The 21,249-nt window shown below is 57.2% G+C and overlaps 1 protein-coding gene and 1 long non-coding RNA gene across 14 annotated transcripts in view; one reads left to right on the plus strand and one right to left on the minus strand.

Moving 5' to 3' along the window:
• Positions 1 to 7,153: 7,153 nt before the first annotated feature.
• LOC120595316 (uncharacterized) lies at positions 7,154 to 12,889 on the minus strand. Of its 2 annotated transcripts, XR_005650788.1 has the most exons (4): positions 12,431 to 12,889; positions 9,169 to 9,322; positions 8,371 to 8,790; positions 7,154 to 7,926 (listed from the first exon to the last, which is right to left on the minus strand). It is a non-coding gene; the product is annotated as an uncharacterized LOC120595316 (long non-coding RNA). The 2 variants fall into 2 exon arrangements; XR_005650787.1 differs by having other exon boundaries at positions 7,154 to 8,790; positions 12,431 to 12,887.
• Positions 12,890 to 13,333: 444 nt separating this feature from the next.
• UBE3A (ubiquitin protein ligase E3A) overlaps positions 13,334 to 21,249 on the plus strand; it is a 55,850-nt gene continuing 47,934 nt past the window's right edge. For 5 of the 12 annotated variants that reach the window (XM_039853392.1, XM_039853390.1, XM_039853397.1 and 2 more), the window contains exon 1: positions 13,335 to 13,585. The gene's annotated coding sequence lies outside the window, so the exon portion shown is untranslated. Of the gene's footprint in view, positions 13,586 to 16,060; positions 16,156 to 18,948; positions 19,046 to 21,249 lie in introns of those variants that run through there. The other 7 variants (XM_039853391.1, XM_039853398.1, XM_039853401.1 and 4 more) reach the window with 5 other exon arrangements.

Here is a 21,249-nt window from a genome sequence, read left to right on the forward strand (position 1 = left end):
CTAACGAACGAAACGTTTGCTTCGCGTCGTTTTTAACCTGCGTGGTCTCTGCGTTTCTAGCACGCTCCAGGGCTGTCGAGATTCGCCTCTCCACTCAGTTTCCCTTCAAGAAAAATTCACTGCAGAACAGGCGCGGTGGTGCCGTGGCGACAGCGCCCCACGTCTCCACGGTTCCAGGCGAAGGCCCCTGCTCGCGGCCGTCGCTCGCGTCACGTGCCCTCCCAGCTCTGCGGGGCTCTGTCCTCAGCTGTCGCCGTCCCTGCACTGGGACGTGGGCTGATGGAACGGCCACCGCCTGGGACACCAGCGGCGACGGCGACGGTGGGAAGAATGCGAAGACTCCTGGCTCCCGGAGCTTCCGCCTGGAGGTGACGCTCAGCCTTCTGCTCGCGGTTCCCGAGCCAGGTGAGTCACGTGGACGGGCCGAAGCCCCGAGGGGCCTGGGTGCTGGAGCGCGGCGGCACAGGGGCCACCACGCGCTGCCACACGGTCTGTCCTGTGCTGTGCACCGCGGCCACAGCTGCACAGCTCCGGCCAGCCTTGGGTTCCCTCCAGCGGTTTACAGTCCCCAAGAAACACCAGCAGCACAGCCCTACGCCAATCAGCAGAGGGATGCCACCATGGCAAGTGTCCCAGCCCGGGGAGCTTCGCTGTCCCCACAGGACGCCCCCTGCCCCCAGGCACCAGAGAACCCAACCTGGGGAACCCGCTCGCGCCCGCGGGCAGCACCCAGAGGGAGCGGGAGCCCCAACACCGCAGACAAACCAAGGCCGGCGCCCTGAAATGTGACCGACTGGGCACCGCAGCCTGGAGGAGTAAGCCAGGGCCTGAGGACTCAGCCCAGACAGGGTGACCGCCTGCTGAAGCCGAAGATAAAATAGGACCCGAGTCCCCAACACGGTAGACAGAAAACTCATCTGCCATGCCAAGGACCGAGGACATCACCACCCGAATGGGACGACACGACCGACCGACGTTAACTCTGGGGAGAGGAGATATCGGACTCATTATCCGGGAAGGATTTTAACACCGCTGCTGTAAAAATGTTTCAACAACCGACAGCAGATCCTCTTAAAACAAGTAACAAAATCTCAGCAAAGTAGTAGACGTTACAAAACACAAAAACAAATGGGAATTAGAAAACTGAAAAACACGATAGATTTTTTTTTAACTCACTGCATTGGTTCAATAGCAGAATGGCCATGACAGAGGATCGGTCCACTAAGCATCAGGACATAATGTGCACAATTTGAACCACCGATCTACACGAGAGGAGAACAGACTTAATCTGACGATGTCTCAGAGACCTAAGGAACTATTTACAAAACCTAACATTTCTGTCACCAGAGTCCCAAAAGCAGAGACTGGGGCTGAGGAGTATTTGAAGAAGTGCCTGGGTAACTCCCCTCATCTGGTGACACACACGAGCCTGCAGATTCAAGAAGCCGAGTGGAACCCAAACAGGATAAACCAAAAGAAGTCTCTGCCGGAGACAAAGGGGAAACCTCGGAAGAAGCTAGAGAAACGACACGTTGCCTGCAGGGGAGACTCGGAGGACGGAGGTTTTCTTGTCTGAATCGATGGCAGCGGGACACGGCGGCCGCACACTTTTCCTGTGTGGAAGGGAAAAGCTCGGGAAGCACTGTCCTTCAGGAACGAAAGGGAAAGAAAGACATTCTCAGATGAAAAACACAAAAGAAGTGGTTGCTCGCAGCCCTACCCTTCGAAACTGGCTGAAGTCGCTTGTCCAAGAGAGAGGACCCGACGCAGCAGGGAGCCCCGGCGCATCAGAGAGGGGGGGACAAGAGAAACACGGAGCCGGGGGCACGCGCGGCCGAGCGCCCTCCGCCGCGGAGCTCTGCAGACCACGTTCTCACATCATCACTCACGTCCACTGATCGAAGCAAAAATGTTCCCACCGCCTGATGCTCCAGCCAGCGACACCGAAGAGAGAAAGCAGAGGGTCCGTCAATGAACCCACTGACAAGGAGTCACATGCCGACGCCAGCAGACAACTGCGTGCTGAGTCCCTTTCACGCTGTGACGCCCAAAGTAACCGCTAAAACGTTTTTTTCAAAAAATGTACTCAAAAACACTATAAGTACGTCAAAATGAAATAAAAAAAAAAATTGTTCAAGTAACCGAAGGAAGGCAAGAAAAGAGACACAGAGCAAACGGAAAAGTGTAAAAGGCGGACTCAAGCGCCAACGCACGTTCCCCTTCGACACAAAGAGTTTAAACACAGCACTCGAAAGACGGAGCTCGGCAGACGAAGCGGCCTGAGCCCCTGACGCCTTCTCCCGAAGAGACGCGCCGCAGACGCCACGACACCGGGAGCCTGAACGGGCGACGGTCCCACTCGCCGGCTCAGCCCGGCCGTGGACACGGCCTGGCAATCAACAAACAGATGAGGGCGGACACGATGACCTGCACGGAGCACCGGAGAACTATCCCGAGTGACAGAGCCAGTCCCACGCGTCGTCTGTGGCACGACGTCACTGACTGAATTCTGGGAACGGAGAACAGAGGTTGCGGTGGTTGGTGGCGGGGGAGAGGCCCGAGGCGGATCGTTGGCCGAGGCGGCCGAGGAGGTCACAAAGCGGGGTGGCGCAGCCAACAACCCGGTCGCGCTAATTAACGAACTGCGCCCTACTTGCCTTCCGAACTGCGGAGAACTGAGCGGACAGACGCAGCAGCGGCGCCAGCGAGCCCAACGCGACGGCGGCCCGTGTCGACGCCACGTCCTGGGTGTGAGGCCGTCATACTGTCAGCGTGCAAAACACGAGTGCCGTTCGGGAAGACGAGGTGTGTACGGACTCTCTGGATCACGTCTTACCGCTGCGTGTGACTCCGATCACATCGAAAACTTCAAGTAATGTGCACGTTTAGAGTAGTTTCCAAAAACACACAGGCCACACGCACATGCACACTCGCGGGAAGAGCATTCTCGTCTGGGAGTTCAGGCCTCCCCCTGTCCCCGCCCTGTCCCCTCGGGCACTGGCAGGAGTGTGAACAGAGGGGCACTCCTGGGAGGCCCCGGGCTGTGGCCCCCGCTTTCGGCTCTGGGCACGGTGCTGACCCGGCTCCCTGGTTCTGAGTCAGCGGGAGCTGCCGTGTTAACAAAACAGCTCTGACTCAGCTCGAAGCCGGGGACAGGCAGCGGGTGGAGGCGGGGCTGAGTGACAAGGTGCACAGCCGGCGCTGCCCACGGCAACAGCGGCCTTCACGGGCCTTCGGGGCCTTCCGGGCCTTTGGGGCCAGCTTCTTCCCGGCGGCAGGAAGCAACAGAAGGATGACACTGTGTCAGTCACATCTGTGATGAATCACGTAACAGGTTAGGTCAGTGACCGGGGACATGTGACCAAGGCGCAGGGCTGCGTGAGGACGGCACTGTCACTATGAACTGCCTCTCTGCACTCGGTGGCTTGCTGACAGACACTGTGGAGCTGGCTCGTCCCCCCTTCCCCCCCGCCCAAGCAGAGCACCGTCCCCTGCTGCAGGGTGGACGCTGGCACCCCAGGGACAGCACCGCCAGGAACACGGGCTTCTCCGGGACGACTGCCCAGCAGCCCCAGGACGGGGAAGGGCTCCCTGTCCCGCGGCATCTCCCCCGGGTGGCGAGGGGACCCTCCCGTCACACAGTCCCCGTCCCCTAAGCTCCCTCCCCTTCCGGGCATCACGTTCGGGTCCGCCCGGGCTGGACCCCACGCTCAGTCGCCTCGGCTCCCCGGACTCTGCAGGAGCTTCCTGCGCTGCGCTTCCAACCCGCCACCCTTTTCCTGTCCAAGAATTTCCGCAGGAAGTCACCAAGACGTGCTGCGCCGCGTCTCAGAGACAGTGCCAACTGGACTTGGCCGTCAGAGGGACGGCCCGGGGCTCAGCTTTGTCTGTCTGTGCCTGACTTTCTTGTGCACTGTCTACAGTGACTGCTCCAAGCACGTGTCACCCCCTTAGAGCCCCCCAGTGACACCTCTGTCCCCTCCATTTATATCGAATGATCTCTCCTCCCAGCCTGTAAAGTGATCAGGGACACCGTGACGGGGTCCACTTTCTGTGCCTCCGGGCCCCTCCCAGGCTCACTTCCTTTGCCTCCACCTGGAGGCTCCTCCTGGCTCCTGGCATTTGCCATCGTCCCCTGTCGCCACCCGCAGCTCCGGCCAGGCCCCCTCACAACAGCTCCTCACCCCCTGACCCCCCAGGCCTCGGCAGACGGTCTCCGCCTCCCTCCTGGCTCTGATGAGCAGCGGTCCGCAGCACCTCCCATCACTCCCAAAGCCGTGTTCGGGCCTCGGGACCTGCCGGCCGCTGCTCGTGTCACTGTGCCCGCCCGCCTGTGCCGCCGTCCCTGGGCCCCCTCTCCCAGGCTACGCAGGCCCTCACGGCAGACCCCAGGTCTGCGAGCTATCTCGAGCTTCCCCCTTCATCAGCTTCCCCTCCCCTGTGTGAATGTCCTTGGCCAGCACAGGCTCCGAGTCCATCCCAGGCCCTGGCCTGCGTCCCAGCTTCGTCCCTTGTTCCCGGCTGTCTACAGGGCATCGCTGACCAGGCAGCTGTTGGGAAAGGCAAGTCCTGAGCATCTGGGTCAGAACCCGGCACCGTCCCCAAGCTCGCTCTTCTCCACGGCCGTACTTCTGTTCCCAGCCCAGACGCGGGAGCTTCAAAGCAGCCGTCCCCGGGGGTCCCTGAGGTGGCACTGGGCTGTCCCCCACCAGTCCCGAGCGTCCGGCTCAGGCCTAAAATGGGGCATTTACGAGTGACACTTCGTCCTCCCTGATCAGTCAGCGAGTCTCACCGGCAGGAATGATTCACTCTTGAAAATTCAGACGAACCTCACGAACGACGTGGCTTGAGTTGGCACTGACGCTGAAAATCGCCCGGAGTAGCAGAGAGACGCTGTTGTGGCCTGCGGGCCTGGAGCTCCTCTCAGCCTAGCGTCTGAGCAGGACACGTGCGAAGCACGCACGAGCGAGCGTGTCGTGAGAAGCCGTGTCACTCTGACTCTGGGTGTCACTCTGACTCTGGGTGTCACTCCGACTCTGGGTGTTTGTTTCACTCCGAACCCGGCCGCTCTCCTAGACGAACCCTGCGCAGGTGACTGTCAAACGCCTTCCGCACGCGGCGTCCGGCCATGGTGCTGACTCACGTCCTCTCGCGTTCACGTACCAGAGCGGTCTCCAGTAAGACGGGGAGGGACGAGGAGCCCGGACTGTCCCCGAGGGTCTCCTGTGCCAGGCGTCCCTTTGGATGGCAGAGCGAACGACCCATGGACGCCCCGTGCGGGGTGCGCTCTGGGTCCCCATGGGCTCCGTCCGGAGCAGCAGCCGAGGCCCAGCACAACGGCAGTGACGAGCCACTCTGACGACGTGCACTGCACGCGCCCCCCGCCCGGAGGACGTTCCCGCCGCTGGCAGATCCCCGTACACATCGAAAGCGACATGGAGCGGCAGTGACGGGGACCTCGGAGGCAGTCTCAGGAGCACGGGCAGTGCAGGCAGCACGGGCAGCACGGGCAGGGGCGCTGGGCTCCAAAGCCCCGAACCAGCAAAACCACCATTCCCAGGGAGCCCTGGGCGTCACAGCACGACACACAAAGGTGGCACCTGCAGGGGGGCAGTGACCCGCCCTCGAGCACACTCATCCCGCAAGGCCAAGCGAGGCCAACCGCACACTGAGGCCATCCCGCAACCACACCAGCCGCCACCGCTCTGTGCGCGGGAAGAAACCGCACTTCCCGTTTGCTCTGGAGTGAAATCACTCGGAACAACGCCCCAAGGCCTGGCCAGCATGGGCCTCAGCCGCAGCAAGGGAAACGGCCACAGGTCAGGGTCTGTCCCCAAGGGAACGGAGCACACTGGGGGAGTCACAGATTTTCTGCCGGCTCACTTGTACGTCCAGACACAAAAGCTGGAGGGGCAGGGCGGTCACTGGTGACCTGAGGCAAAACCACTTCATTCGCTCACTTTCTACAAGGCGACTGTGCATTCCAGGCCCCGGGCCCGCTCCAGACGAGCGAGCGGGACACACACGCTCAGGAAGCGCACTCCGGGGCTAAGAACAGGCGCTGCGGAGAAGGCATAGCGAGGGGCCGTCCCCTGCAGGCGAGGCCGCGAGGCCCCTCTGACATCCACCTGACGGCTGTGAGGAGGAAGCGGGGAGGACATCGGGCTCCAGACAGCAGCCGTGCAAAGGCCCCGAGGCAGCAGAGAGCCTGCCCATCAAGGGCCGCAGGACAGCAGGACGGGGAGGGGCCGGGCCGCAGGGTGCTGCGTGGTCCGTGCAGCGCCAGAGGAAGCCGTAAGCACGCGCCGGAGCCTCGGAGCGGGACGTGGGCCGCGGCTGCAGGAGCGCAGGACGGTTCAGAGCTTTGAAACGATGGCGTGAGGACGCCACACGATTTTACCCCCGGAAATCACTTTCGCTCTGGAACCGAGTTTGCTGTCACAAAACCATGGCTGAGTCCAGCTCCTCCAGGCCATCTGGACGGCACCGGGTTCCTGTGGCCAGCTCAGAATTTGGAGCTGGAGTCCTGAACCCAGAGCAGCCGCGGTTGTGGGGGTGCGGGGCAGGGGAGACCAGCAAGGTTCCTGGCCCCAGGCAGCAGCCAAAGCCCAGCACCTAAGGCAGAAGCCCACTCCTGAGACGCCCCCGCCTCAGTAGGTCGGGACACGGTCCCTAACCTCGGGCCCACCGATGCACCTCGGAGGTCTCTGACGGCCCTGATAAGGTGAGCAAACTGGGGATATGTGTGTGTCTTTTCCTGGGGTGGGGTCTGGGGTTTTTTCATAATGTTGTTACTTAAAAGCTTGAGGCACCTCGGAATGGGGTGGGGGGCTGGAACCCGACAGGCACGGGGACCCAGGGTGTCTACCCGCTCCAGCGTGTCGGGGCGCCCCTCTCCACGCACCCCGCGCAGCAGACTGACCCTGACCCAGCCAGTGAAGAGCCGTGACACAGGCTGAGGCGGCTCCGGGCTCCCCAGGACGTGGGCAGGCCGAGCGAGATGGAAGCCCCGGTTCCCAGAGCCGGCAGCAGCTATGGGAACACGTCACTGTCCACGAGGAACTTTTCCCCACGCCCCGGCAAGTGCACGTGCGCCGCCAACGATGTCCTCGTGAGCGACAGAGTATGGAAAAAGTGCATCTAATTCTCATGCTGACGGGGTGTGCTGTCTTATTATTTCAGTTTTCCAGAAATGTTTTAGAACAAAGAACCAAAACCGTAATTTTATCATAGCCCGTTTGTTTGTTTGTTTTTATAATTTTGGGTTTATTTTTAAACCACTCCACTTGAGTTGTGACTGGCGTGGAAAAAGCTGTACGTATCCACTGTACACAACTCAAAGAGTGTGGGGATGAGTAACACCTATGAAACCACCATCACCGAGGCCACGAACACACCGTCACCTCCCAATGTCTCCTCCCACCCCTTTATTATTATTATTGTTGTTGTTGCTGTTGTCATATTTCTGGCGTGGTAACAGCACTGAACATGAGACCTCTCTTGGCAAACTCTAAGGCATAGTGCCGTGAGCTAGGGGCGCCGCATGTGTGGGCTCTCCAAACTCATTCGTCGCGCAGAACGGGAAGTCTGAGGCCCCTTTTCTTGATGAGCTGAGGACAGCGCCCCTTCTCTCTTTAGTTTTACTGTCACTAACAGTCAGCGTTTGAAAGTCACCGGAGGCCGAAGCAATGCTTCCTAATAAAGAAGAGGCTGCGTTCCTGTTACCTTGTCTGTGCACCGAGGGTTTCCCGGTGAGCAGGTCTGCCCGGCCTCGCCAGCTCGTCGGCACCCGAGGATTTCCCCCCGTGAAGAATTCTCGCTGGCCTGCTTCGTCAACACACCCCGTGCGGCACACACGGAGACACCCGCCGAGCGCACTTGTCCACTGCACCCCAGCTCCAGCCCACAGGGTGATCGCAAGCCTTCCTGGGGACCAACACATTTGGGTCTGAACGTTTTTACCGTCAGGACTGTGCTCCTGGAAACAAGCCTCACTACACGGAGAGCTGAACAGTGTCCCGGGGGGTTATTATCTACTAGGAGTCGGCTCTGAAAACTACAGATAACACGTAGGTGTTTGAAACAAAGCCCGAGTTCATTTTCCAGTACAACTCTGATTCCTTAGCAACACCGTTCTCAAATATTTTCCGCCGGCACGACCGGTAATCGAAAGGCTTTCGGAACTATTGGCTAAGGTCTCGTTTCTCGACAGAGAGAAGCGACAGCAATTCATGCGCTTCGCTGCTAAATGGACTGTGTGAAATGAAAACCCCACCTCTTGACTGAGATTTCCACTTAGAATCATTTAGCAACAGAAGTTTTGGACAAAAACATTTCTCTGGTAAAATGAGACAGAAAAATGACACGAACCTGGAGCCGCCTGTCCGGTTCGGTAGCCGCGAGCCCCACGTGGCTCCCAGGCGGCCCGAGGCGCCTTTCTGCGCCGGGGCCCTCTCTGCCTGCAGTGCCCTCCCTCGCCGCTGCCAGCCTGCGCTTGACCGCCACCTTGCCAGGGAGACCGTCCCCCGCCGCCCGCACGACGCGCCTGCTGCAGCGTCCCCTCCTCTCCGCCTTCAGTTACACCGCCCCGCGTCGGGTTCTGGCACATTCGTTCTGTGGGTTTTCTTTCTCCGCTCGATCAGAGACGCCATGAGGACAGGCTCTCTGGTCACGGCCGATTTCCCGGCACCCAGACCATGCTGCTGCGTCAGCCTACCCGCTGGACACGTAGCACAGATGGACGAAGGCTTCGGCGGCCCTGAGGCCAGTGTCATGATTTTTCCCACTTCCCTGAGGAGGAAACGGAGCGGCTGACTGAAGGTTTAGTGGCGAGTGGCAGGTCTGGGATGTGCACGTCTGGGATTTGCACGGCATAAAGCGGCTCGCCTTGACCGAGCTTGCATTCCGCGCCCGGTATCACCCCGAGTGCTTTCCGTGTTTTAACACCGAATCGTCACAGCAGATCCATTTTCCAATGAGAAAACTCAACCAGAGAGGCACTGAGGACGCTGCCCGGCCTGTCTGCATCTGCTAATAAATCGGGAGCCTGTGCTCCTAACCAGGCTGCCTAATTCGAAAACAGACTCGATTCTGTAAGGAGCACATGACTGACTGTGCCTTCTAATCGCCAGGAGAGTGTGTGAGCGGAGGGAATCCAGGACTACTAACCGTATTACGCGTGGGGCCCGCCACAGGTGGCAGGGTCGCCAGTCGAGGGCTGTCAGTGGTTGGCGTGCTTCTCCGCTAACCGCAGAGGCCCACGTGCAACGTCTCTCGCTTTCTTCGCTCAGACGTCGGGGCAGGTCGGCTGCAGCGAAGGGACCTAGAACCACGGCAGATGACAGAGTTAACAGCTGTCTCGCACCGAAGCTCCGGCCGCTACACGAGCTCCGACCCAGGAAGCCCCGGGGACCCGCCTCGTTGCTCTGTGACCCCTCCAACGCAGCTCACGACCCCGCCGCATTCTGCTCATCGGAAAGGGGAAGAGGGAAAGGTACATTCCATTTCCTTTACAGCGTGCCCCGCGGGCTGCACGCGGCATTTCCGCTCACGCCCCACCGGCCGGAGCCTAGCGCTCGGGCCACATGCACGATACGTCACAGGCAGCGTGTGACCGGCCGGCTATCGCACTGCGTGGACGAAGCGGGGCCTGCATCATCGGGGCCAGTCAGCAAGCAGTCTCATCTGCCGGGGATGCACGAGCACCTCGAATGTAACACTCCCTAAACCCAGCTCCCCATCTCCCACAACCTGCTCCTCCCCACAGCTGTCCCCGTCTCAGAAGCCGGGGGACAGGCGACAAATCCAGCAGTTCCATTTTAGACACGCTGCATCTGAGGTGCCCGCGGAACACCCGGACGGATTTCCCACAAGGGGTTGAAGGCACGCGTCTGGAGTGCGTGAGCAAGGTCAGTGTTCGGTTCAAACTCGACCCCCGAGTGAAATCAGGGACGAAGCTGGATGCAAACGGGACAGGCAGAGCCTGTGAAGCACGGTGGGCGAAGAGATCCAAGGCCGCAGAGGGCATTCTGCAGAGCGGCCTTGAGGAAGAGTCCCCGAGACGGCGGGGGAGGCGGCGGGGGCGGCGGCCGAGGGAGCTGGTTTTGGGAGGCGGCGCTGGGCGGTGTGGAAGGCTGCGGGGTCCGGGATCACAGCCACAGGGCGGCGCCCCTCAGACATGCCATGCCCACCGTGCCACCGCGGGCATCGACCGCGAAAGCGCACAGTAGGCCGGGCACACGTGCAGCTCTCGGCGGTGGGGGAGGGACTCGGAAGCAGATGGCAACTGAGCACACACAGCTCATCCAAGCAGAAGGGACGAAGCTCGTAGAGGGAGGATTTATGAGCAGCAGAGGGGACGACTGAGGGATCAGGCTCGAGGCGCCCCGCCCCCAAAAATAGCTGCAGAAAGGCAGGATGGCTTACACCTCAAGACAAGCCGGAGGGGTGCAAACGTCGGGCGATGCACGGGAACGGTGCAGGTGGAGGTGCGTGACGCCAGACAATGCCACAGGTGACGCGGCTGTCACCCGGCACCTACCGACACCCAGGAGACATTCGCCATGGAGCTATGTTTGCTTCCAGTCTTTCTTACACTGGAAGCTCGGTCTCTTCCAACAGCTGAGCATGTGACATTTCGATGCCACCTAAAACGGCAGCAGTAACTTCCACCCCACCACATCTGATCCTTTTCTGTTCCGTACTCGGGCTATTCCTGATCCAAGGGGAATACGAAACTGTGTTTTTGCATTTTGATTTCTCTGTTGTGACTCATATCAGCAAGAAACCTTAAGCACCAAAACAGTCCTGTCGAAAAACCAACTTTATCGGCAATTTAGGGCAAAATGTTTCATTAAAAGACAAAAAACAAGTTTATGCGTTTCAGAAGGCACATATTAGTAGGTACTCCCATAACCACTGAAGGGTTGGGTTATTCTGACAAAGTGTCCACAGGTTTCCAGATGTGACTTCCTCTCGGACTGTGAGTTAAGGGCAGTGACAAGGACTGTGGGTCTTCTACTGTCTCCGAACCTGGAGCAGCTCAAGGTTAGTAGTCAAAGTTCAAAGTCTGCTCAAGAAATTAATGCATCATGCTCAAAAAGATCAAACTGCTTTCACTTTATACCTGAAATGAGAAAATTATTACAAATGAGTGGATTTCATTTTGACTAGAACAGTCCACAAATTTTACTACTTACTTAGTAGACACTAAGTAGTTTTTTTCTGGGAAAACATACCTGAAGAAAACTATGGGTCTAATTTGGGAGGAAAAAAATTATTCATAGAAACTGATAGATGAGAAAGTGGGACACTATTAGTATTCTAAGGGTTCCCGACAATATCCGTGCTAATCTTTACCAGCAAACATTTCGAAATTTAAAAATAGATAAGAGCAAAGAGCACAGTGGGCTCTCAAATCAAGTCTGACACCGGTGTCACACATAAGAACGCCTAGTTAATACTAATGAACTACGGGGCTCTGGGTAATTTCTTCAGATTCCAAAGAGACACTGGGATCCTCCTTGGTCTTAGAAAAGAACTGGGTAGTCATTGTGACATTTAACTAAGAGCAGATTTTACTCATTTTTAGTCTTTAATATTTTTGGAACACGGGGATTTCTGCCACGTTTTGATATACCAGGATATTATAAAATTACATTTCATTTACTCAATTTTCACTCGAGAGGAAGTAGAATGGCTAAAAGTATCTTCGTGCGAGATATTGTGGTAACATTCTGCTTTAATTACTCTAAGTCTTTAAAGGTTTTCATTCTCATTTGTCTATTTTGATAATATGTAAAGATAAATCCTTCAAAGACTTCTAACTCATCTCTTCCATAAAGTATAACTGCAAATAGTTTCCAAATGAGGATCTGTAATGGCGGGAAATAAAAAAAAAAGGGTAAGGAACTGAGTTAAAATTGGACATGATACTGTCATTCATCATCAGTGGTCCTAGAATAAGTTACATTCCACGAGCTGGTTAAGTTTTTTATAGTCGGTTCTAGTTGAGAAGCAGTATACGTATACAGATACCCCCGACTGTATAAAAAGGGTATTCTAAGAATGACAGCTAACTATGTTGGTATCTACGATTTTTTTAGAAAAAGTTTGAAAACCAGACGGACGGGATCTCAAATAGTATTCCATGGGCTCATCAGCGAAGCTGCAAGCTGTTAAGACTATGAATTGTTAATGATTCCATTATAGCTTTGCAAGTCAGAGTGGCAGAACCATTTTAAAAAAAAAAAAAAGCCTTTTTAAATAAAATGGTGACTCTGGCACTAAGTAGGAAGACGCACGGCTTTAAGTGGGTTTCTCTGTCATACGGGCCAAAATTAGCCTCCACCCTGCTGGGGTCAACCGAGAGGCCACTTTCCCTTTAACTGCGACCGGGAGAACGTCAAAGCTGCAGGAGATGCGCTTTTACCTTCTTGCAAACTAGTGACACGTGTGCTGGCAGGAGCCTGGGCAGGTGACCTTGGTGCCCCGAACGCGGGCCCGCACTCTCGGGCTACGTCTGCGGGCTTTACAGAGGCGGCTCGGGGCGCAAGGGGGTCGGGGTCGGAGCCCTAGCATCCGGAGGCTTCGGCCCCGCCGCGGGGCTCAGGGCCGTCCGAGCCCCCTCAGCGTGCTTTGGACCCCCGCCCCCCCAGCACTCGGAGCGTCCAATATTCGGCACGTTCCTCGGTTGGGTGGACCGGGGGTGAGGGGGCTCTCCCGCAGTCGTGGGAGCCCCAGGGGGGGGTCCCCGCAGGGCACTCCGCTCTTTCTGCCGGGCCACGGACGGCGGGGGCGCCAAGGAGGCGCTGCGCCCTCGGCCGGGCCCCAAGATGGCGGCGGCCCCTGGCGGGCCTCTGCGGGGCCGCGAGCCACTTCCCCTTCCCAGCGGCCCCCGCGCGGGCGACGACGGCGCGCGGGCGGGGGGCGGGGCCGGCGTGGGGGGCGGGGCCGAGCGCGGCGTCTCCCGCCCGCGCCCCGGCCCCGCCCCGCGCCCTGCGTGCTGGCCCGGCGCCCTCGGCAGGCCGGGCGGCGCGCGCTGCCTGCCGGGATACTCGGCCCGCCCCGCCAGTCCTCCCGGCTTGCGCCGCGGCCGCGAGATCCGTGTTTTTCCCAAGATGGTGGCGCTGGGCTCGGGGTGACTGCAGGAGACGACGGACCCCGAATCGCCCTCGCCGGCGCCCCGACGCACCGCCCTCGCCCCCCCGCGGCTCGCGCACCCCGCCGCCGCCGGCCCGCGCGTCACCTCTGCCGACCCGGCGCTCTCGGCCGCGGGCGGCGGCGCCTCCGTCGGCTCGTCGGCGCCGCGCTCGGAGCGGCTCGCAGCCCGGCCCGGCGGCCCGCGGCCCCCCGGTGCGGACAGGCGGCGGCCGGCCACGAGCGCGGGGTCTTCGGCGGCCCCGGCGCGCCGCTCCCCGGCCTCGGTCCCCGGAGAAGGAGGCGCGGGTCCCGCATGAGCCCCGGCGGTGGCGGCAGCGAAAGGGAACGAGGCGGTGGCGGGCGGAGGCGGCGGGCGAGGGCGACGACGACCAGTGAGGCGGCCGCTGCAGCGAGGGCCGCAGCCCAGGCGCGGGGGCGACCACAGGTCAGTGTGGCCGAACGCGGGCCGTGCCCGGGGCGCCGGCGCCGCCTGCCCTCGTCCCCCGGGCCGCCCAGCCGTCCTCCGAGGCCGGCCCCAGCCAGCGCGGCGACGCCCCCGCCCCGCCGGCCGAGCGCCCGGGGGCGCGTGGTGCGGCCGGGCCGGTGCCAGCAGCAGGCCTGTGGTGGCCGCGGCTGCTGCCGCCGTAACTGTCAGTCCCGGCTGTGCGCCGCCGGGACGGTGCCGGCGCCCGAGGGCACGCGGGCAGGCCCGGGGACGGCGTGCACGGAGCCCGGAGCCGGCCTGGGCCCCGCGCCGGCGGGGGCTGCCCGCCGCCCGCCCGGCGCCGCGCGTCCTCGCTGCTTTCCAGGTCTGGGCCCTCTCGGTGCAGAAATGCTCGGATGGGGGGCCTCCGCTGGGTCGGGGTTTGGGGCGTGACCGGTTCAGAGCGGTTCAGAGGGCGGATGGACTTTTAAATGAACGCCAGGGGTTGTGTTCACAGATCGCCCAGGGGTTTGCCGGAGGCCCCTGTTCAGTGCAAACCTGCAGACAATTGGCTTCCCCTTTACAGTTGAAAAGGACTTTCCTCGTCGGGGTATATGGTTTTTCTTGGTAAAGTCAGAATTGAATGTGCAGATGCTTCAGTCCATAAAATTGTTTAAAGTAATTTTAATATAGACGCTGTTTGATAAAGCTTAGAATCTTCTAAAGATCATTTAGTCAATGGATTTTTAAAAACGACCTACGGGCATGCTAAAGTGGAAACATCTGTTTGGGATTATAGTTGCCAAGTGGCTAGGGTGCCGTAGAAAATGTAAACTAGTGGTATATATTGACAGTCCAAAGTCACTCTCTGTCTTGAAGAAACATGAATACGATCCGTAATTTTGAGTCATTGCACTGTCTGCAATATTGAGAGGGGCAGCAGGTTATTCCAGAATGTTTTTTTTATCAGGGGGAGAGAGGGCTTGAAATGGAAATGACCTGAAGTTTGGAAGTACAGCTGTAAAGAATTAGGTTTCAAAGACACAGGAGGTGCCCAATAAATCTTGTTGAATGAATTGGACAGACTGGAAGAGAAGCGTTTACCCCACACCTGTGACTAGTAAGGACCCTTAACCGAAGAGATTATTTTGTAAACCAGGTAAAAGAGTTGAGAGTTTAGGAGGATGTAAAGAAAGTTTTGTCCTGCGCATCGCGGAAGTAACTTTGGAATTGTAAATCGTGCTTGTGTATCAGAGCGACTTATCACATTTTTAATGAAATGAACATAGAAACTAATGATGGTGCTGGTAAACCCAAAGGGTGACCAGAGCCCTGTGAGGATAACAATCGTGACAAAACAATTAGTAGATTCAAGAAACGATGACTCCATTCACAAAGTTGGAAGGCCGGGGAAAGCCCCAGTGTGTAGGGTGGTGTGTGTGCCCCCTCTGGGCATCGCTGGTTTCTGAGGTGTTCACTTCACGCCCGCGACACAAACTAAACCGCGCCGGTTCCATTTCAGGGGCTTTGTGAGCGCTTTTATTTTATGCCAAATTCTGTACTTTTTTTAATGGCTTAAAAAGTCACTCCGTAAGTAGGGGTCCTTTCTAGTCCGAAGCGTGAGGACCACACATTCCCACTGTCCAGTCCGTTTGACAAGGTTTATCGGGTCTTTGAAATGTTATATTTAATCAGTTGTGTTTCTTAAACTCTAAGTCATTTCCTAACTTGATCCCCTCATCTCCAAAAAAAAAAAAAAGAAATCCTCTATCACCTCAAAATAACCTGAAATAATTTGCCGTTTCTCTCGATAAGCCATCAGTGGAATGATACGTAACTGGCTCATACTCATACCTAAGTTTCTCAGTCCATGCACTTGAAATGATATTTACAAGTGTCTGTTTTTAAAACGATCACCGGTTATGTTCGTCAGTCACGTGGCACTTTTGTTTAGACCTGTCCTCGTGTAGGCTGAAACGTAGGAACGTCAGGTATACGTGCAGCCATTAAAATTAGTTTTCTGGTTTTTATGAGTGAAGGCAAATTCTCACAAGTGATTTTTCAAGTAAAATACTTGGATAAAGCCTTAGCCGCTCATGTCATGATTCAGGACAGTTTTTGGCCGATTCTGATAGTGCTCGCTGCAGATGTCAAGAAGACATACAAACGAGAGACGTGTTGTCGTGTGTAGCAGAAACAGCTTCGGGACAGATCCTGCTTTTAATTCTGGCCTCACTCGAGTCACTGACCCTTGACGAGTTATTTAATGTTGGTGACCTGCGGTTGTGCCGTCTGCAAAATGGGACAGTGAAACCAGTTCAGAGCCGCGAGGCTCAGAGTCCATGCGGGCACTTAGTCAATGTCGCCGTTGACACTAAGTCGTCCTACCCAGCTTTCTGGGAGCGCGAAGAACCTCACACACAGCGGCTGCTGGCACGTTGTCCTTAGGTTATTTTTTTCTCTCCAGCTGGGAATGCCTATTCTCTAAGGGCGAGCGTTGCCGAGTGTTACTGGAGTGTGGCCGAACTGGTGACCAGCACATCAGGAAGTGGTCAGACAGCACGTGCTGGGTGCCTGCTGTGGTCACCACGGTGAGCCGAGCTAGGCGTGGGGCCGCAGAGGGGAGAATCCTGCCTCTGCCCTTTGGACTGTCAGAGCCTAGGGGCTTTCCCCCGCATAACTCCGTTTTCTGGGAAGCTTTGTCACCTAGGGGAGCCTCACTGCCCTGTGCCCTTCCAGGCCTAGGGCAGCTCCGAGGACACAGCCCCGCCCATGAAGTGTTGTCGTAACCCTTCCTTATACACCCGTCTGGCACGTGCCAGACACTTCATATCACCCAGCGTGTGGCACATGGTGCGTGTGCGTGTGCGTGTTTGCATGTGTGTGAAGTTAAAAATAAATGGGATAGTCGCCTGCAAGTACCCCGATATTTTTCCAACGCGATTCCCCCTCCGTCTTCTGGCTGTGGACTCACGGACGTTTTAAACCCGAGCGGGCCTGCCCTGGAGGTCGGTGACCCCATCCCTTGCACACGCGTGGGAGTTGAAATGCAAAGCTCTGGGGTGTATTTCTTCGTGAATCGGGGGGCAGAGCCAGTCTGCGTCTCTGGGCTCCAGTTAGGACCCCGCAGACCGCGGCAGCAGGGGCGTGGGTGTCACTTTGTGTCTGCAGGTGGAGACTGCTCCGTGTACCGTTGCTGGCAGGCACCCTCACAGGGGTCCTCGGTGGGCCTTTTCCGACCGTGACAGTTAGTGCGGGACATAGGCCTCTTCTAACAAATAAAGTAGAACGACAGTAAGTAGAAACTGTCATCTCCCTCACTTACAGCCTGCGTCCAAAACTGGAGCTGTTCGCAATACAATTTTTAAATGAAGTGACCCGCTAATAAACACATGATACGTTTTTTTTTTTTGCCAGCTTTCGTTTTCATTTAATCTCAGAAATTTCACCTATGGTGCTTTGCCCTAAGTTGTCTTTAACGTGTAGGTACCGTTACAGATAGGTCGAGACGAGATGCTTCTGAGGATGAGGCCTATCTGAGCATGAAGTAAAGCGGGGCCTTTTTCTAGAATACTGCTGTTTGCTCATGAGCTTTAGCTGACAGTTATTACTGTTTGATTCTAAGCCCTGTGACTGGGAACTCCCTGAGATGGTGCACAAAATTCGAAGTGCCTCAGAGTCTTGACAGCTCAGTGGACAGAAGCCACCGAGACCCACCAGGGAGCGGGGGCAGGCGCTGGCGTTGGTGTCCACCTCCCTCTCCGGCTCCCAGGGGGTCGTGAGCAGGGCCCCGAGCTTTCTGAGCCTCTGTGCTCGTCTTTCTGTCGCCGAGGCGTTCCTGGCTTTGTCTCTTTCAGAGGGTTCTTTTCCAAATGCGATCGTTCTCGGAAAGATGGCCCGATCCCGACTGAGTGACTTACCCGAGAAAACCAGTCGGTCCGCGGTAGACAGGTGATCGGAACCTTGGCCTCCTTTTGTGCTTTCTCCACGAACGTTCTTAACCTCTTTGTAGAAAAGTGTTTTGTGAGATATTTGGTGTGGATTGACTTTAAATCTGGTTTGAAACACACAGTAGACCTTAGTAGCTCCTGACGCATTGTTTGGTATTATTAACCCCAAGTCAGGTCCCTTCTGTGACTCCCTTGACTTTTGACCTCCCCTGTTAACTTGATAAATGGCACGTGAGTCACGAGGTTGACCTGAGAGAGGTTTTGGAGATGCGGAGTCTGCGAGATAAGATCAGGTCTGCGGCTCCCTGCGGGAACCTGCTGGGGCCTCGGAGACGAAGGGGTGGGCTGCAGAGGAGAATCCCGCGTGAGCCGTGATCAGAGTCGGGCCCGTGCTGCACACGAAAGCCCGGGGGAGCGCGTGGGGGGCAGGTGGGGTGACCCCTCCTTAAGTGGAACTCTTGGCCGGTCAGAGTGGAGTCGGACGCAGTCGGTGGCCCTGAGCAGCTCCGTGTGTCCCAGAAGGTCATCTTCTGTCCCCTTCCGGACCAGTCAAGGTCAGTGAAGCACACGTCCTGGTCTGCTGCAGGTCTGAAGCTCGGACGTGGCAGGCCTGTGACTGTCCTTTAACTCACATGTGCGCGGCGCACGCCTCTCCGGTGACGCGGGCTGTGCGCAGCCCACGGGAGACGGTGCTGCACGCGGAGGCCGCAGCTGGCGCTGGGCGGGGCGCTGCCAGGGCGACGTCCGCGCGCCCCTGCCTCTCGGCGGCTCTGTCGCCCTGTGCGTGCGCGTCGGGCGCTCATCCGCGACCGGCTGCTGGTGGACCTGGCCTCCCCGGCCTCCTCGCGGCGAGCGCTGCCCCCCGGACCCTGGCGCCAGCCTCACCTGTCTGTGTCCGTGTTCTTTGTGACGCCAGGTCGCCGCCCGCCTCGCGCAGGGAGCAGCGAGACGCCGCGCGCCTGCCGCTCACGGGGACGCGTCCCCTCGCTGCCTCGCGCTCTGCTCCCTCCCTGCCACTGACGCTCTTCATTCTCTTCCCAGATGACACCTCTAGCGCTGCCGCTGCCACTGGGGGCGGCCCCTGCTGCTGACAGACGGGCCCCGGTTCTTTGGAGGGGAAGGACGAAACGCCCAGCAGAGTTTTCCGTATAAACTAACGGATCGCAGGGAGAGACGCGGGTTATTTTCCAGCTTATTAATCGTCTCACGGCTTTTTTCTCAGGAGTCCTCCCGTATCCGCGTACGCGCCAACGCCGATAACCTCGCAGCCCCATGAACAAGGGCAGTAAATGTTTGCCTGTGACAAAAATTTAAAGGTTTTTGCCTAGGGAATTTCAAAAAATACCTGTCTTTTGAGCACCTGTTATGTGTGACGTGTACGCTAATTTATAAATCGTGTTTCACACAAAGATTAACCGGGTAACGTTTTTCCAGCTTTCTGAAGTGAGCTGACAGCCTGTTGGTGATAGAAACTGTGATGTTTGAGATAACCGCTTAGAGCTTCTAAGAAACGAGACGTTTCCCTAGTTACGTAAGTTGCTTCACATTTAACTTTTTCCACGTTTCGCTGTGTGTGTAACTTCGCCGTAGACTGAGTGTTTGTGTCCCCCCTGAATTCACAGGTTGCGGGCCTGCCCCCGAGGTGAGGGTGTGGGGAGGCGGCGAGGGCAGAGCCCCCAGGACTCACTTCCGTGGACCCTCATGAACTAGCGCCCTTTCACAGGAGACCCCAAGAGCCCCCTGGCCCCTCTGCCCCGTGAGGCCCCAGACACAGGGCGGCTCGGGAGCCACCGGCCACTTCCGCCAGCACCCGGCCTCCAGCCCCGCCTTGTGGGAAAGAGCCATGTTGGTCGTAGGTCGCCCGGGGCCCACACTGAATGTGTTCAAAGAGGGGAGACAGACACGCCGGTGGGTGCCACGCGGGAGGTTCCTCAGGGGTTAGGGGCGCCTCGTGCTCGGCGGGGCGGCAGGGGGGTGCTTCTTAAAAGTTGGAATGAACTCGTAACTGCCACTTGTTAGCACAACAGAGCTAGCTTTGTCGTCTTCTATGCATATAAAACTACTTTTCTGCATTTCAGATCGTATGTATTTCTTTAAATTTAATTCTTGCTCAGGGTGCCACATTTCAAATTATCTTCAAAATGAAAAAGTGGAATCCGATGGTCTCATTTGGGTCAGTGGGGAGGCAGTCCAGTCCCTCCCCTGAAATTCTTCTTCTGTCTTTCGGGCCGGATGGAGGGGAGGGAGGGGTGGACCTAAAAATAGATGGACCGCAACTGGGGAGTAGATGGGTCACTTTCCTCAGCCGCAGTTAGCCATTCCTTTTCTCCTGGACCGAAGATCCCGTGAGAACAGGAACACATTGGCTGTCTGTCCGATTGTCCCTCGTTGGCCTGTGTTCGTGGGGACGCGGGGACCGGTTTAGAGGGCCGCTGTGGGCCGATGAGCCCAGTTTGGTCAGGCACAGGCCTGGAGGCCTGAGAACGTGAGGCGGTCCCAGGTAGAGACAGGCCCAGGGGCTAGCCGGGCCGGGGACCGACGGCCCACTGGCGCCTGGCCAGGCCGCCCGGGCCTGTGCTGAGCTGCACCTGTCATTCCCGGGCAGGGCGTCCTGCTCCGTCCTCGTGTCGGCCGATTTCTGCAGCCTGTCGAGGTTCTCAAGTGAGCAGGACTGACTGCCCGGCGTGTGTCGACCTTGTCCTGTGGAGGCGTCCTTAGTCCCTCTGGAAAGCAGGGGCTGGATTAGATGATCTCCAGGGCATTCTTCCGCTCGGAAAATAGACGCTCGTGTTCGCTTTTTACAATGACGCGTGCATTTTAGTTAGGAAATAATTAAACCATGAAATCGGCCTGAGACTCGAGTATGCTGCGTATCCACGTTTGTCCTTTTACTGTGCGTACACGTGGACGTATCCAGAAGAGGTGTGGGTGTGGCGCAGGGTTGTGTTAACGTTGTTACCGAATGGTGTTGCACGTGTCTTTCATCAGCCGCTTGCTTTTTTTGAAGCCTGTTTTCTGACACAGGTCTCTGGGTGCCCGCGGCTCCGGCTCGTTCAGATTCACTGCCGTGTGCCGCCCTGCTGCTCGGGGTGTGTACGCCGTGCGTGTTCCTCCGATGGTCCCCTCTCTGCCATGATAAGTGACACTGCAGCGACCACATTTACACGTTTCTGGGTGCCGGTGTTTCTTTGGGAAGAGTCACAGATGTGGAATTGCTGGGGAACAGACTGTGAATATCCCTAACTTTACTAGACGTTGCTAGATGCTTCTCCAAAATGGTACTTCAAGTCTGTGCTTCATCAACAGTAACAGGCATCTTGGCCCATTTCCCCGGCATCCCAGCCCATACTTGGGGTCGTCCGATGGAAAAATTTTTGCTAATTTGATGGACGTGAAATGACATCTCATTTTAATTTGCATTTCCTTGATTATTCTGGATGCAGACGAATGGATATGAATTTTATTTTCCGTATGTTTTAACCGTTTCGGAAATTAGAGATTTATTTTGAAAACGAGGGGAGACACTATCATACAACATTTACGTTGCGAAGGACCTTGGAGAGCATCTCATTCATCTTCCTAGTTTTATAAGCGGCCAGCAAATGGATCAGAATAAGAGTAAAATATAAAATTCTGCTCATTGCTCATTTCGGTATTCTCTTTTGGGATAGAGAATCTCAGTTTCTGATGCCAAAATCATGAGTCTCTCTCTCTCTCTTTTTTTTTTTTTTTTTT

Source organism: Pteropus medius, unplaced genomic scaffold, assembly GCF_902729225.1.
Source record: "Pteropus medius unplaced genomic scaffold, Ma_sr-lr_union100, whole genome shotgun sequence".
Taxonomy (NCBI): Eukaryota; Metazoa; Chordata; class Mammalia; order Chiroptera; family Pteropodidae; genus Pteropus; species Pteropus medius.